The following is a 12,329-nucleotide window of genomic DNA, read 5'->3' as shown; positions in this document are numbered from 1 at the left end:
TATTTGTTAAGTCTTTGTATGTTTAATTGCCTTGAAATTGTTTTATCCATAATAGATATGCTGTGATGCCGTGACTATGCTCTTTTAGACCGCAAATTGTTGTTTTCTTAAGAACGAACATAGTTATCACCATGAACCCTTAATAAGTCCCATTATCAGGCACAGGTCTCCTCTAAGCATCCCCCTGGTTCAGTACCAGTTTCAGACATCACAAATTTTCAACGGACCTTTGACAAGCACGTTTCTACACGATGAATTTTCTTCACAGTTAACGTGAGATGGCTAAACGTCACGATTGACTCCAACAATACATACGTTACGATTGAACCATTCGGTTCATCAGATTTTTACCAACGCATATACATATATAGCTTTTAATATATATATATATATATATATTTTAAAGTCCACATAGAATAAAATTCTCCTTAATTGAAACCTCAATTGTAAACGATGCTTATAATATCCGCCATGACGAGAATTTTTAACCGTATTTTGATTTTCTTCCCTGACCCACGTGTCCTAATAATACTGATGTTAAAGAACCGCTAAAAGAACCTGACGGGTTAGAGTGTGGTAAGCCAGAAGCATTGACTTACAATTATATGGACGTCGGGTCCGCGCTAAAAAGTGTCCGAACTTATAGGGCGTTAAAATCGTATACAGAGCGTCATTCACGCTCTAGTCTTCGTTTGTTCGACTGACAGCAAAGCAAGCAAAATTAGACAGTACTGCGATGACATTACAATTTAAATTCAACGTTTTAGCTTTGTCATATTCCTTTACATGTCACTACGTTTAAATATGTTGACTTGGGACATTTTTTTCGTGGTTTTTGTATTAGACCCGTCGTCCATTTATTTGTAAGTCAATGGCCAGAAGGTACTTTATTGTAATGGCAAAGAAAAGTTACCAGGTAAGATACGTTATTTTAAATTTGTGTTGAATTGATATTCATTTACTTTTTGTGACATTATTCCTCTAGTTTGTTATAGTTACTAATACAAAGATCGAACACTCAGAAAAAATTCGTTCGATCCGGCCGGATTCCAACCGACATCTTCTAGCTTACCGTGCCAGACGCTATACCAACTAAGCAACGGAACGAACCTGCGGAACTCATGAATTTTTCTGTGCTTGGGTCGTATCTTTGTATTTGGTTTTTGCAACGACTTTTTAGTCGTAGCGGCACGGTAAGCTAGAAGACGTCAGTTCGAATCCGGCCATCCGGCCGAAGGAATTTTTTCTGAGTGTTCGATCTTTGTATTAATAACAATAACAAACTAGTGGAATAATTTCACAAAAAGTAATTTCAATCAATACAAATATTTAAATACAGTTAATAGCGACATCTCTCGCCAGGGCTGGTAACTGCAAAGATATCTCACTTTGTGATAAAACTTTCATCTCGCCTATCTCTGTGGGTGTATGCGATAGACGTGTCCAGCCCAACCCCTTTTCAGCTTAACAGTCCTTTTTCCATATCGCTTGTTGAGGTAAAAATCTACTTCTTATTGTATTGACGGCATGCACCATAATGCTTGTTATCGCAGTGGAAGGATTTGCCAATGGCATAATTTACTCGCCGATTGATCGTGTGGGAGGTTCCTTTCGAGCAACTTAAGTTAAAATAAAGGCAAAATAAATTGTATCAAACCAAATATACTTGATTAATTTATGTCTGTTGGCGCTATTGGGTTGTTATATTTATGAAAGTGCATATTGTTAACGAAATACTGTTTATTGTTCGTTTGTTTACTGCTCGTGTTTGATTTGTTTGAAGCTATAGGTGGAAACCTGTAACTGGCTTTATGTTTCATTCTTCCATGTTTTTATTAAACGTTTGAAACTGTTGGTTTTCCATGAATAAATAAAGCAATAAATTTTTTAAATACATCACGAGATTTGCTTGATTAAGCGAATTGCGTGTAAAGCTAAATTGACCATGAGTTTAGTATTATATTATAGTATTATTACAAATTATTGCATGAAAAATGAATAAAAATTAAGAAAACTTTTTATGCCACAAGGCGGATGACAGTGATTCAAAATTCATTCTTGTAACAACTTCGTAACCTGTGTACCACAAAATAATGATGTAAGTAATGATTCCCTGGACGAACACTTTCACAAGGAGCTCTGGTTATTATTTATTATTATTGTCGCAGAGGCTTCATTCAGGGCTGCCCCTTCATCACTGCGACCATCAACTATTGTGATCACCACTAATTACAGTTCAGAGTCAAGGCCGACGGCATTGAAGAACTGAATGTATTTCCTGGCTCCTACAGATTATAGATCCTCTGCTTGTGGCATGTGCCTTCCCAGTATGGAGCTTCGTACGCCCATCAAGAGTAACATTGGGTGAGAATATGAACAGGAGTTTCATCCGCCTTGTGACATTCTCTCTCTACCCAATATTTGACACGTGCTAGCTCTACAGATACAAAAGGCCAAAAAAACTGCGAGATATGGACTTCACACGTTGTCCAAGGGCTACCTACCTTTTCCAACGTGCAAGTTACCGGAAAGTTTTGTTATTAAAGATTCACAAATCACGTACGTAACTTAGAATTAAAGTCATAGGGTACATGCCGCAGGGACTCGAACCATCGACCTCTCAATCTAGAAGTAATCATTTTTCCTATGTATAAATGCAAATATTAGAGACAGAAAGAGAGACCTATAGTATTTTAATCGAAAACGCCTGACGAAACTATAATAGCAATTACGTAAGCCTTTGTAAGTAATCATAACAATATGTGAATTCGCTACAGCATTCAAATTCATTAAAATGTTGTAAGAAAAACAAAATCTCAACAAATTTCAACCTTAAAAAGAAAAACACACGTGATACTTCGCGACGTCACTTTAATGATGTCACCGTGCGAGCAGCTGCTGTTTAGGCCTCCACGGCTGGCCAAAACGTTACTGCTTTACTGCCTCAACTTAATTGTTTTGCTACATTTTTATTTGTTATCATTGTACAATGATATTAATAACAATACTAACTACCAATAGAGTATTATTATACTTACAACCTGCGCTCAATAATAATTTGGTTAACTAATTAAATATATTCAAAAACATTACATACCTGGCAACATCCATATTCCATTTGTCTGGCGCCAATTATGACAAAAAAGACAGTTTTATTTCGTACACTACATTATTTTTTACGTAATTTATTTAGTGGAAAATGAAACTATGTTTCGGATCTAAATCGCGTATATTTATTTTGTCGAACAAACCAACGAATCGGGTACTTCAATTCACGGCTAAAACGCATATTACATTATCCGATTTTAGGGGCCCTGTGTCAAGGGTTAGCGTGGGCCCTTCGCCACTTCTGGCGCCACGCTCATTACCTTATAATAAGTCGCCAAATTAGGGACCCTATCTTTGTAAGATTTAGGGTACCTTGAATTCAGTGAGTGTTTTATTAATAATACAATAATAACATATAACAACGCTTTTAGGATGCTAATGGTACTGCCGTGACACTGTAAGTAGTGGCATGTTCACGGAGGCGCACATAGATGGCTTTCAAGCCATTATTCGCAAGAGGGCTACCTCACTCATGATGCGTGTGTGTGGCAGCGCTAATAGCATCCTAGCCGTTGTTGCCAACAGCCTGGACTGCGCCTACCAACAACATTGGGTGCCGCTACAAGTGTGTAGGGTCTAGACATGGCATTTCTCTAGAATTAAGAGAATTAAGTAACTTTGTATTGTACTAACCATAGCACATAGCATAGCAGATCATGGTCTGAAGTAAATAATTATATTCTATTTTATTACCTTGTACATAAGACGACCAATTAGGGACCCTATCTCCTTAACTACAATCGCACCTCCTAATGTAAGATTTAGGGTCCCTTGAAATCGGGTAGTGTATTAATCGTTTTATTGACTTATATATAAGTGGTACAATTAGGGACTTCTTCATTATGTTCTGAAAATTTTTACTTTTCGAATTGCGCCACTTTACTATCGAAGGCACGGTTTATATTTTATAAAAATGACGAGATACCAACTAATGGTGTGCTAAGTCGTAGACGAGCTAACTTAAGATAATAAAGTACTCGATAAACTATTTTCACGATAGCGTGACCTTACTAGAGGCTGCGTCCAGTCTTGCACGTACCTCTGGCCGCGGCGGACTGGTTTTAGTTAAAGAACTCGTTGAACTGCGTTTGTGACTTTATTCTTAGATCTGTGTTTATTTTGATAATAATGGAGATGAATACTTTCGTTGCGTTAAGTTTAATAATACTTCACAATTATAGTTAGTAATTGTATCTAGTCTAATTAAATTTTTTTCTTTCGATAGAAAAATTTACTGAGTAACATAAATTGTGATGATTCTGCAACACAATAGAAAAAAAAACAATTTGTTATTAGACATTCATGAACAAGAGCCATTTTATTTAAAGACAGATAAATTAGAAGTAATATGTTAATGATTATGAATAGTTGGGAAGTCTTCAAATGCTATTTGAATTAATCCGTAGATAAAAATGTAATTAAAATATTAAATTAAACATTTAATTTAACATAAAGCAAGTTATATTAAAACAGTAATTTAATGAAATTTTTAATTTAATAGAGTGCAAATAAAAAAGTAAATTCATTGAACTTTTAATTGAAGAAAGTTCTAATAAATTAAATAATAATGGCAAGTGTGAACAAAAGTTACGTTGACACCGAAGATATGGAAATGAGCAGTACGGAGTCTAAGATGGAAGTCCAACATAAATATGGTTATGAAGAAGCCCTAGAGATGACTGGTAGGGTTTTAATACGTATATGATGTAACTAAAATTTTGTGTGTGTGATGTAATTAATGGTCGGAATTCGGAAGTTTTTATACATAAGGTTCTTTGGTAAAACTTTAATAAAGTTATTTAATAAAAATTCCTATTATTAGTATTGTCCGCAAACGGGTTCGTTCGCTAGCTTCGTTGCTTATCTAACAACTCGAGCCGGTTGGATTTCTGTGACGTGTCACTTCCAGCACAAATGCAGAAAGTGGTTCTGGTCCTGTTCGCCGGTTCTTGATCCTGAGTCTCTGATCTTGGTCGAATGTGCCTTTGCCCGAGATCCATAATAATAATAACTTTATTCACTCGCACAAAAGCAGTGGTAAATAATACAGTACAGAGAAATGTTAGTAAATCGTATGTAGCGTATAAATTGGAATGCTCTTTTGTGAATTAAAAATAAGGAATTTAAATCATTGACTTACAAATAAATGGACGACGGGTCTAATACAAAAACCACGAAAAAAATGTCCCAAGTCAACCTATTCGAAATTTAAATTGTAATGTCATCGCAGTATCGCGCTGTCAGTCGAACAAATGAAGACTAAAGCGGAGTTTGGCGCTCTGTACCTATACGATTTTAGCGCCTTACAAGTGCGGACACTTTTTAGCGCGGACCCGACGTCCATATAATTGTAAGTCAATGATTTAAATTAGTACATTTTGTAAGTACAGTTGAGTAGAGAGGGTGGTTTGCATTAGTATTGGACATAACTGGTTGATGGCTTAACCACCTGAGTCATCTATACGTGTCAATATTGACGTACTCTTGGTCCTATACATATTTCAATAATTAAGAGCGAGAGCTTATAAATCCATAGTCTCTGTCTATTATAGTTACAAACGAAAAATTAACATTGTAAATACATAACTTTAGATGCCAAACCGTTGCCTTGATGACGGATCGCTCATTTGGTACTACATTCAAGTAATTGTTATTTTGGTAAAATTTAATTAAGTTTGTTAACAAATGTGTAATATACTATATATATATAATATACTATATATAATATAGTATTTGTTAACCCGTGTTTCTCTCTCTCTCATCTGAGCGTCGTCCCGGTTGCGTCCTCAGCAGTGTTGTTGCGGAGCCCGGGGTCCGCTTTCCTGCTTTTTCTCCTCCACTTTGCACGGTCTTCAGCATCCTTAGTGGTGAGACCATTGAGACCATATAACCCGTGTTTATGTTTGAATAAAAATTGGCAGTAATTTTAAACATATTCCGAGAGGGTGTCTCACGGCTATGCCACACGGAGAGAAAGTATCTTAAATACCATAGATAGAAAATTTTACTGAAAGAAGACGATTTTACTGAAATTTTACTGAAAGAAGTTGATTTTAAAAACCATTCGAACAACATTCAAAGATTTTTTTAATAATCGGCTGTCCGAACCGGGAATCAAACCCAATAAATGTGCAAAAACAAGCACCTAACAAACAAGTAAATTTCATGGTCTTCCTTTTATATAAGATGCTATGTTATTTAGAGGAAAACAATCCTTATAACTGAGGCTTTCGATTAGTATAGTAAAATTGTAGGTGACTTTTTTTCACATTTGTGCGGTTCGACTCCCGGTTCAGTCAGGCGATCAAAATGAAATGTTCTGTCAGTAAAATTTTCTATCTACGGCATTTGAGGTACTTCCCTGCATGCGGCATAGCCGTGTCACGCATGTAAAAACACGCAAAGTTTTACTGACACATCATAAATTTGAAATAAAGTTAAAAAATCAATGCAACTCCATTTCCTGTAACATTACAAGAAGTACAATTGCGTCAGTGTAGCACCAAATGACGGTATGTCATTTTGCTCTGGGAAAATGCTGTCGACATGATAGCTAGATAGATAGACCCCAGAGAATCTCTAGCATCATAGTTTATAACAATATAATTTTATTTACGTTAAGAATAGTAATTTAAAAAAATGAGAGACAATATAATTACGTGCTATGATAAATTGGCTGTTGTAATCGTCTCCGCAACGTCACAAATTCATTGAAACATGTAATCGCTTCCATAAAAAGAATTCCCATTAACATTCAAGATTTGCCATTTGCGAGGTTTAAAGTTATTGTGAAACAAAAACTTTATACAAAAGATTATTGTAGCACTGCTCCAGCGTCAAGTACGTTTGACAAAAACTCACCACCATTTTTTTAACCCGCAAAGGAAATACTCCATTGCGTAGACATAGGCAACCTATGTGTGTTGCCAACAACCACAAATTATACCCAAACTCACTAGAGAAATAAGGACATACAAATAATAAAGAGACAGTTTGATCCATTTAACTCTATGATGTTTTTATCTATGATGCTTAAAAATTAATACAATATTATAATAACATATTTCATACTCGTTCTTTTCAGGGGAACCTGTTTTACGAATAAATAGTCGTTACAAGTTTTTCCCAAAGTTAGGCTTAAAATAAATTACAATCACACTTTATTATAATTATTTAAATATTAAATTAAGAATAATGATAAATTTTCGTAATAATGAAACTGCTGTAGTCTAGTTTATAATTTTAATATTTGTTGTTTTACTCATTCCACCGGTTTTAGCTTCGTAATTGTCACGTATACCGCTAGAGGCCGCGACGCGAGTCCTTCCGAAACTTCATCGCATTCCACCAATCCATGACATTCAATTATGATTATTTAATTATGTTAAACACAAAAAATAAATACTTTAGTTATATGTTTCAATTAGAAGTACTTGTATTGAAAATCATGTCAGTGACGTTTTCTTTTCGTGGTTACCCATTACGCCGCTAGATACCACTACAGGCGAAAAATAGTTTTAGCGGGTAACAGAAATAGAGGTATGGTGTAAAATAGGTGAAATAAAACTAGTACAACCATTGACTTACAAATAAATGGACGACGGGTCTAATACAAAAACCACGAAAAAAATGTCCCAAGTCAATCTATTTAAACGTAGTGACATGTAAAGGAATATGAAAAAGCTAAAACGTTGAATTTAAATTGTAATGTCATCGCAGTACTGTCTAATTTTACTTGCTTCGCTGTCAGTCGAATAAACGAAGTCTAAAGCGTGAATGACGCTCTGTATACGATTTTAACGCCCTATAAGTTCGGACACTTTTTAGCGCGGACCCGACGTCCATATAATTGTAAGTCAATGAGTACAACTGTGTGTTTTGTAATATAGTGTGTCTTCATTTCAAGCATAATTTATATTTCGAATTACTGATTTTTTTAATAATGGCATCTAGCTTTTGATGATCGAGAGCATGCTCCTCGGCCACATTTTAGTAAAGCCGGCTATCCGACATGCATGTCATTTTACTCCTTTTGTGTTACATTCGTTTAGCTTATTTAATTGTAATGACATTATTTTTTTCTAAGCCGTTGTGGTGACAAAATTCCTTTCCATTTTCAAGGCAATGGCAGATACAATATCAGCCTCCTGTTCGCATGCTTCATCGTGATGACGGCGATGGGGATTGACATCTTCGGGCTGGGCATCATCGTCACCGCAGCCACTTGCGATCTGGGCATGACGCTTAAGGAAATTGGTGTGCTTTCTTCCATGCCCTTTGCAGGTTAGAAGGCGAAACAAAAATTCACAATAATTAAAATAAGTGTTTCTATCTGCACGAAATCAGCGTCATGTCGGGTGTGGATACCAACTGAAATTTGTCCATAAATGGGTTAATTCTCGCCTTACAATTTGAGGCGGTTGGATTTCTGTGATATGTGGCTGCTTAGTTATAGAGAGACTTGTCTCGATCCTAAAAAATGGAATGCCTACCTATAACGGCTCCTTTAATCGCAATAATCTGAGGGACTGTAACTCAACTGCATAACATTAAAATGTCCCATGTGCCTGTATTTTCACTAGCTGCTTTACTCTTCAAAACCTTCAAATGCTCACATCGCTGATTGGCGATAGAAATAGATTTGGTGTCCGTACTTCCTTGGATAAATTCTTTCACAAGAAGTTCTAATACTACTAAACCCCAATGGGAATCCAAGGATCTGAATATAGGTATGTATGTTGGAAGCTATCGTCTAACACGGAACTCTGTCAGAGGAGAAGTGATGACACAAGGTAAAGACTTTGTACACCGTAACTTAACGCTGTTTTTTATATAAAAATATTAGTGCGCATTTGACCTCCATCTCACCTGATGGAAAGTGACGATGACAGAGTGAGATGAGACGAGAAGACGTTCAGGGAACGTTCGCCATATAAATGTGGAAGCGCATCGTGCGAATCTTTGGAATATCCACAACATAAGTGTGGAACCCAAGTCTACGTCTAGTCCCCCAGAGTTGAAAAGGGGAAGGCAAAATTAAATCATGTTATTCCATCCACACTCTCCGTGATAAATCCTGTAGAATACTGATAAGCAGGCAACTTTACGGTGGTGTTCAAGGCTCTGCAGCATCCATCTACTCTTTCCGAGTCACCTAAAAGCTTCTTGACACGCTTGTCAATTGAACTCAATGTGGCCAGTTGGTATGTAGCAGAGCCATCCCAAAGGTACTCCATGCACGATCGGACTTGTGCTTGGTACCGCTGAAGCAACTGTCCCGGTGTAAAGTAACGCCTCGCCCTGTGTCTCATAGTTTCTGCTGTTCCAAATTATATTTAGTATTCCACGAGAGACCGTTTAACTGTCAGCAAATTTAACTTTACGTTTGCAGGTATAATAGTAATGTCGTACCCTTGGGGCTATCTGTCCGATACTCGAGGTCGTCGACTGGTGCTACTGTGGGCAATGTGCGGCAGCTTCATCAGCTCGGCGCTCAGCAGCCTCGCTCCTACCTGGCAGCTTCTTGCTGCGCTTAGATTCATCAGCTCTGCGCTGTAAGTATTATTAAACATCAAAAAGTTCAAATTCAAAGTCATTTCAAGTTTACTTCTTCGTGATACACAGGCGAACAAAAACGGCATCCTGACCCACTGTAATCCGCCTTGCGGCGCACTCAGTTGTCATAATTATTATGTAAACGCTTGACCAATAAATTGTACCTTACATTCATGAAGTCCAATCAGTCACAAGAACTCAAACATGATTTAAAATAATTATAACTTTTTTATAAATAACCGACGGCAAAAATTCGTGGGATTACAACTATTGGCCAAGTTTTATTGAAATCGGTTTCTGGAAAGTGGGCGTAACCGGATTTATCCCCCAAATTGCCACCCTTAGAGGTGGAATAGTTTCTTCAAATATAAATGCGACCACTACTGAGGTACCCTCTTTCCAACAAAAAAAGAATTATCAAAATTTACGTCTCCCGGAGTAATCGCGTAAAAAAAATTCAATCGGATTGAGAACCAACTTCTTTTTTGAAATCGGTTCCAAATAATAAATCCAAACAAAAAAAGTTTTTTTTAAATATCAAGTGACAAGATGAATAAGTGTTTCTGATGGTAAGAGCCACGCCTGTCCATAAGAATAGCAGTGCCACTCAGAGCTTTAAACCGCAAAAATCTGTACAGACGACAGAAATAGGTAAGGTGGCAGCAGGTGTTTACTTGGACAAACTTATTCACAAAGAGCTCTACGTTATTAAAATAAAATGCCAATTTTGTGAGAAATATGTTACTGAGGTAATTATTGTAATGATTAGTAGTCTATTGAACCTTCGAGGCCATTTCAATTACAGTCTATTGAAAGTAAATCTGACGATAATAATATAGAGTTGCATAGTTTATATTATGTCATTCAAGCAAGTTTTTATCATCGAAGACTACTTTTATTCTCTATGTTATTTATATTTTCATATATAATTAAATTTTACAAATTAATTTCATCGCGTTTGAATTATTGATTGACTTTTTAGAATTGTACGTACAAGGGGCCTACCATAGCCTTTGCAAAAACAATCTAATTTTCAATGTAAGCTTATAGTAAGCTTATTACAATATTACTCATATTGGTACCATGAGCAACCTGTCAACTAAGTAATGTATTTATTATTCTACAGTGATTGAAAGAACGAATGATTTCTTAATATTGTCCATTCCTTACTAAAAATAGGAAAGAAATGACGCTTCTATCTCTTTCTTTTTTGATGTTGTAAGTACTTAATGTTATTTACATTCAGAGAATTTTAACTGTTAAAAAAGTAAAAGTATGTTATAATAAAATCTATTAAAATTACATTGTTTTCAATTATTTTTCCGCATTTTCATGAAGAAAAATAAATAAAGCAAGCTGAGTCTTGATTATCACGTTTAAACCCAGAATTATAGTCTAGTGTCGAATGTTAGTGTCGCCAAGGAGCAAATAGATGTCGCTGTCATAATTTTACGAAATAAACATCAAATTAACTTTTAATCAATACAAATCAACATTAAGACAATAAAACTGAAAATAATATTGTTTCCATTGCGAGTTAAGAACAATAACTATTTTAATATTGCTAGATTTGACATAAGAGCAATATTACTTTAATGTTAAAGTCGCGTCATAGTTTCAACATTATCGTAAGCTTATTTTATTCGCGTCATGGTACGAACAGTCAATGTAAGGTTAAAGTAATATTGTTTTGAGAGGTTGTGGTAGACCCTCAGTATATGTTATTACAGCCTTGATTCTAATTTAATACTATTAGATGTCACTTGCGGCGACGAATGCCATTACAAAGATCTATAACAAAAACACATAGGATTAATTTGAAAGCTCGACAACTTGACCCGTGGATTAGTTGGTAAGAGCAATACTACGGTGCAGCATTGTCGTGGGTTCAAGTCCCGTCGGGTGTTCGATCTTAGTATTAGTAATCTTAATACTACAGGCCAAGTGCGTGTTATCGGTTAAGAGATGCAACCTCATATCTAAGACTTGGTGTCGAGGCATTCATGCTGTCTAGGTTTACTGCGAACTTATTCATGTTTATATAACACGCGAATATTTTCTAGAAAACATGGGACCTTTCGGCTCGTATCAACTTTGTACGTTAGACAATTGACTTAAAGCTCATCATAATGATGCTATGGTTACAGCAATTTACTTCCATTCCGTTGGACGAGAATTCAGCAACTCTTTTCCTTAAAAAACACCTATGCAACGTAGTAACAGGTCCATAGACAGAAATCATTCGAAGTTAGTGCATAGAATTAATTTGGAAGATTCTGCATTTACCAACTTGATGTTAATAATGGCTGGAGAAATATAATAATAATACATTTATTTCAGATATATATCCATATGTAGTAGAATGATAATCATCTTATGAGCTATGTTAGTAACATTACAATATAACAAATTAGAAATTCTCAAGTATGAGGAAAACTGACAAATGCTCCCTCGCTTTCCGTACATGTGGCCGTGTCCACTGGCTGTCATTTGTATCAGCCACCGCGTTTGTAGGCTGTTGACCCTGCCTCACACACGCATCATTAGGGATGCGGCAAACATCCCCGATACACTACAGTAACAGATTATTAGTAAAGGCAGTCACTCCGGGGCACCTCCAGAATCTCCTCATCCTGCCGAACGAGGTCGTAACAAACAATATAAAT

The 12,329-nt window shown here is 36.1% G+C and overlaps 1 protein-coding gene across 1 annotated transcript in view; it reads left to right on the top strand.

The window, feature by feature from the left end:
* The first annotated feature begins 9,515 nt into the window (after positions 1-9,515).
* The window catches only part of LOC113237880, a 13,403-nt gene continuing 10,589 nt past the window's right edge, over positions 9,516-12,329 (top strand). Inside the window, exon 1 of the mRNA XM_026474579.1 lies at positions 9,516-9,662. The gene's annotated coding sequence lies outside the window, so the exon portion shown is untranslated. The remainder of the gene's footprint in view (positions 9,663-12,329) is intronic.

Source organism: Hyposmocoma kahamanoa, unplaced genomic scaffold (assembly GCF_003589595.1).
Source record: "Hyposmocoma kahamanoa isolate Upper Pololo Valley unplaced genomic scaffold, ASM358959v1 94, whole genome shotgun sequence".
NCBI classification, from domain to species: Eukaryota; Metazoa; Arthropoda; class Insecta; order Lepidoptera; family Cosmopterigidae; genus Hyposmocoma; species Hyposmocoma kahamanoa.
The sequence above is the reverse complement of the archived record's forward strand: the minus strand, read 5'-3'. Positions and strand labels throughout refer to the sequence as shown.